The following is a 6013-nucleotide window of genomic DNA, read 5'->3' on the forward strand; positions in this document are numbered from 1 at the left end:
CTCAAAATCTCCCTTAACCCTTTGAAACCTGAAAAAATAGCAAGGAATTTACCTGAAAATAAGCACACACACAAAACAAACAACAAAAAAAAAACCCAGAGAAAAATTTCCTAAAGTGCTAAAAAGAAGATTATATATATATATATATATGTGTGTGTGTGTGTGTGTGTGTGTGTGTGTGTGTGTGTGTGTGTGTGTAGCATAAATGTATAAGAATGTCATAAAGAATTATGATTATAGTTTTAAGTTTAGTTTAGTTTTAAGTTCACATTTTACCATTTCTTTTCTTGTAATTTGCCGGACATTTCTTGCAGGGTTGCTCACTGCTTTTTTTCATCACAGGAAATTAAACCAATTTTCCCAGGTCCCAGAGGTTAAAATGCTTGTGAAAGGCATCAACAAAACCAAAGTTGATCCCAGTTCTGAAGGTTTAAAAGGACACTTGGAGAATTTAACAAGAAATACTCCAAAAATAAGAAATTAGTAAAATGATTTCCTGAAAATAAGCAAAAAGAAAGTGAAATAAGAGAAAAGAAGTGAGAAAATTACATTGAGAATATAGTTTTTCTGTAGCATGGTATGGTATGGTAAATCTATAATCATAAGAATTATGAGTATAGTTTTCTAGAAAATTTTCCCTGTTTTTGATAAAAATCTACTAGGATGTCCAAATCTGCCCAAGCATGATTAAGCAATTTTTACATTTTACTGTGAGACCGTGAGAATCACTCAAAGCCTGCAATAATGATAAATGAAAAATAAAAATTAGCCACAGCCACTGAAAAGGAGTTAAACAGCTGCAGGTTCCCTTCCTCTGATTTATACCACATTTATTGTATTTTTTCTATAATCATATGCTTCTAATGTGAACTTTTTATCTGGAAAATTGTATAGCTGTCTGATAGATAAACTTGAGTTTAAGGTGCAACATTAGCTTTTGAGAGTGAAGCATATAGTTGCAAAAAATGCAAGTAAAGTATAGCACAAGTACCTTAAAAGTGTCCTTAAGTACAATATTATAGTGAATGTATTTGGTTACTGTGCAGCGCTGGAGGTCAGGCAAAACGAGAAAATGAGGGGAAAAAGAAAAAGTTACAGTATGAAGTAAATGGTGCCATAATGTAGGTCACCCAAACAAAGTCTCAGGTTGAATTGCAAGCAGCTGTCCTGGCCACTTCCTGCCTGGCATGGAAACGGAGTGCTGAGCTCGATGGTTGTTCCTGCGCCGCCCAGCCGCGCTGTACAAGTTCAGCATTAAAATGGCTGACAGAGAGACGGAGAGAGAGAAGGAGAGAAAGAAAGAGGGAGAGAAGCCAACATGGCTGCCAAAGGTCTCATCTGTGTTCATGTCCGTGACCTGGAAGATGGGACGGAAAGCAGATGTTGACGCATAAACTCGATAGTTCCTGTAAACACACATCCAGATTACTGTGTGAAACAGACAAAATTAGGTGAAAGTGTGTCTGAAATGTGTTTTCCTCCCACTCAGCATGGTTATATTTTGTATTATATCTTGTCTCACTGCCACACTGCTAATTTCCAGATATTTTTTTGTCATCTTTTACAATTTTTTTGCAGTTGGCAGGACATTTTTTGCCGAGTTGCTCATTATGTTTTTGAAGGATAGTAAACCAGTTTTCTCAGGTGTCAGAGATTTAAATGCTTGTGAAAGGCATCTGAATGCAGCACACTTTAGCTGCTGATGCAGTCGTTAAAGGGTTAATTACCAGAATAACCAGGATAAGAGAGAAACAAAACAGTGGCTGCACAAAATTCATTTTAATTTACTCTGGAATTTCCTAAACTTTAGGGGTGTAAACCACAAATCACTAAATAATATCGTATCAGTTCTTTGGATAATAATGTGATTTTTGCTGACATGATACATTTTCTGCAATTGATGTGAGACAATGTTGGTCACAATATCCATAATGTCTTTTTCTTGGCTGCTTACCAATTAATCAAGCAAGCAAGAAATCAGTCAATCAGAAATACATAAATTAAAAATAAGACTTTATGATCAAGTAAAGCATAAAAAATAGGAGTACTCATTAAAACCCGTAACTGAGGAGACGCTACCATAAGTGAGGAAACACCACAGGCAGCATAAAACCTATAAAGAGAAAGATAAGAATAAATTTAAAAAAAAACAACAAATTGATAAAATGATAATAGCCATAATAAAAAATAAAATAAGTAAAATACTTTAAAAAATAGGCAAATGGAAGGATAACAGTATAAAGTAAAAATAATAAATATGTTAAAAAATAATAATCAATAATAATCAAATAATATAGGAAGTAGTGAATCTGTGGAACAGACTAAAATGTATAAATAAATAGTCAATAGATAAATAGAGTTTAATTAAAAGCCAAACTATAAAAGTAGGCCTTGTCACTGTTTGCCTGGCACTTCAAATCAACACACCGTCTGTAACATTTTACTGAAAAATATCATTGCACAGGAAAGTTTTGCACAATTTATATACTTAAATATATTTTCTGTTTGGTAATGATGCTATTATTATGTATTTCAGCAGCATCTACGTATCCATCAGTGATACAGCGGAGCACTGAAGTGTCTGCAGAAAGATGGATCGGTCCAAACAGTTAGTGCGCATGAGAGAGCTCCAGAGACAAGTGGATGAACAGATGTGAGCAGAAAAAAATAGAAAAGGTGGGTCAGTCAGGTCAGTGTACAGTAGATTCACAGCAGCCTCACGTGCAACAACAGCTCTTCCTGCGTCTCACTAACCAACACACAAGAGATATAATCGAAGCCTCGTCTGTTTACATTCAGCTTAACCATTCAAGCTACTTATTAACTTCTACCTCTGCTGAGGTTTGCGATTGTGTTTTGTATATGTGTTTGAGAAATGTTCCACGAATTGCAAGAAATTTGTAGATTTAGAAAATATTTTTCTTACCAACTAGGGAAAATCTATAAATGATTATAATTACATAATACAAATTTTAGACTTTTTAAGCACTTTTGTAGGTCAATTTCTTTTCTTTTTTTTAAACTTTTAAATTTTGATTTCAATTTTATTTTTTCTTTCCTAATTTTTAGGTGATTTTCTTGTACTTTTTACTAATTTCTTCTTAATTTTAGGGGTTTTTTTTAGTTGCTTGTGGCCTAAAAAAAAAAAAAAACAATGAGCATATTTTCTACAAATAGCAAGAAATTTGTAGATTTAGAAAATAAGCACTAAAAAGTGAGGGGAAATGCTGTATGGAAAAACTGTATTTATCATAATAATAATTATGTAATTTAAAAAAGAAGCCAATTTTGTTTCAGAGGGTTAATATGAACAGCTGACATTGTAAAACTGCAAAAAAAAAAAAAAAAAGAAAGACAACAACGTAGAAAACAAAGTAACAGCATCATATGTCCCCCTAAAACTAAAACTATTTATACGGCACCTTTAAAACAGTAATGTAACACAAAATACTTTGCAAACAGGAGCGAAACAGTTAAAAATGCACATAGGTCGTGTAATCTGGCAGATCGGGTTTTCCAGGGTCTAAACCATAATTGCATACCAACCAGATTTTCTTTTCGTGTTGGTGGTTGTTCTCCTTGATGTTGCGGTTGACCCTGGTTGTTGTTGTTTACCGTTTACACTCATATATTTACAGTAAGCGAAGAGTTAAGACAGAAAGAGGGTTGAAGGGGGAGGAAAGGGCAGAGAAAGAAAGAGCAAAAACAGACCAGAGATACTTGTGGTGAGAGGAGGAGTGGTTTGAGACTGAAGCCTCATAAAAAGAACAATTTTGCAGTGGGTGAGGAAATAAGAGAGAGGGAGGGAGGCTGCTCGCTGAAGGATTTTTTGGATAAAAATGTGCAAAGGGAAAAATATCCCCAACCCTGTAAAATAATTTCTGTTTTACTGCCCTCTTCTCACCTCTCTCTTGGCTTTTTTCTCTCTGTTTCTTTAACACGTTTTTGCAGTTAATTTTAAGAAAAAGAGAGCCAAGGTCAGGGTGTAGACTTTTTTTTTTTTTTTTTTGTATAAACTTAAACACAAACATGACTGTACACACACATGCAGGCTTGGCCGAGAAGTTCAGATGTTTCAGGAATACCAGATGCTCAGCTGGAACGCACTTCTTCTGAAAAATGTGACCGTTCCATCATTTTTTCCGACTCGTTCCACGACACATGACTGCTGGCGCCGCGTCCAAAACAACCAGCGGTGGTGTAACTGTATCCACACTGTTCGTCTGTGGCTCTTCAGCAGCTCATATCACTTTGTCCTCCTTTTTTTTTTTTAGTTTTTGTACAAAACTGCATCGCATCTTTATTACTTCTAAATCTCTAACACCTGTTTAAATTGTTGGCTTGTGGATTTGGTTGTGCACCGTGCAGGAAACGGCCAGAGTGTTGACATAAAATTAATTTTTCGTCTCTTTTTATTGATTTATTCATTTTTGTTATCTTGTTTTTATGAATGAAACTGAATGAGATGACAAAAACAAGTTCTGTCACTGATTAACATTATTGCCCTCCAGAGCAGTGCACAATGGAAAAAAGAGGATTCACAACTGAAAAAACAAAAAAAGTAAAAGATGGCAGATGCTGATCTGGCAGCAGCTCAGGCTAAAACTGACCGAACTAGAATGATGTCATCATCCTAAACTATGTCGTCTGAACACTTTTGGTAAAAAATTACAGTGACATAAAAAAAATGTTTATAGTTCCAAAGCTTCAAATAAATATGACATTAGGTGGTGCACATCGGTTTCTGAGGACAAGACTGATACAAATATATTTCTTAATCCTGTCAAAGTAGTACATTATGAAGATTAAAATATGGTATATACTTCATGGTTTTACATTTTCTCGTTTTAAGCCACTCAAGCAGAATGTTTGCCGTCCGAAATTAAGGAAATAATTGTGGCAATAGCTGCTTAAAGCAAAGCGCGTCCGTCTACAAAACCCAATTGCCAGAAAAAATGTTGCCATTGTATGTTTTTGCAAACCACAAATATGGGACATTTGCAAGTTAGTATGTGGTGGATGAAGAAAATTTACCTTTAAACAATGCTGTGGTTAACATGTGGTTAAGTTTAGGCACGAAAACCACTTGGCTGTGATTAGGAAAAGATCATGTTTTCCTGGTTGTGGGGGCATCATCCCAGCAGGAAAACAGTGACGGTTGCGAAAAAACACCCGTTTATGTACCCAAAAAGCCAATGATGGGTCCCTAAAAATGATGAATCACTACCTCCTCCATCTCCCAGTGATAAAGTGAGGTTTTAAAAGGCGTTCATAACACAAAGGATGGTGATTTTGTTAGCTATTGGATGTAAAATGTTATTTAAATTCATCCTATTAGACATTTGTGTGTTTTTTTGTGGTGAAAATTAATGTATAAATGTTTTAATTATGACCAAAGACATGTTTTGTGAGGTCAAAGAGACCTTTTACAACCAAATTATTATCAGAACATTCTTTAGTCCAAGTGAGCGTTTGTGCCAAATTTGTGGAAATTCCCTCAAAGCCTTCTTAAGATAAGAATGAGGAAGATCACAGTGACCTTTTAGCACCAAAATCGTATCACTTCATCGTTGAGTCCAATTGAGCGTTTGTGCCAAATTTGTAGAAATTCCTTCGAGGTGTTCTTGAGATATTTATCTGAATGGGACAGACGACAACCCGAAAACCACGACTATCGCTATCTATAAACTATCGACTATCTATAAAACGTTGCATCCATCGTTTTTGTCGAATATATCATAAAAGTAATTTAATAAAAAAACAGAATTTCCGTCAGAATAGTTTTATGAAAACTGAGAATTTAATGATGTATTACGATTTACCTTCATTATCTGGTCATTTCTTTTTAATTTTGGTGAAGTCAGATTTGATTTATAATGTGTTTGGCTTAAGGTTGCATTTATTATTGTCCTTTTCTGTGTGTGTGTGTGTGTGTGTGTGTGTGTGTGTGTGTGTGTGTGTGTGTGTGTGTGTGTGTGTGTGTTCAGCCACTTTTGAAGTGAGTATAAAAGCA

The sequence above is a fragment of the Plectropomus leopardus genome, chromosome 23, assembly GCF_026936395.1.
Source record: "Plectropomus leopardus strain MGB_pleo_1.0 chromosome 23, ASM2693639v1, whole genome shotgun sequence".
Taxonomy (NCBI): domain Eukaryota; kingdom Metazoa; phylum Chordata; class Actinopteri; order Perciformes; family Serranidae; genus Plectropomus; species Plectropomus leopardus.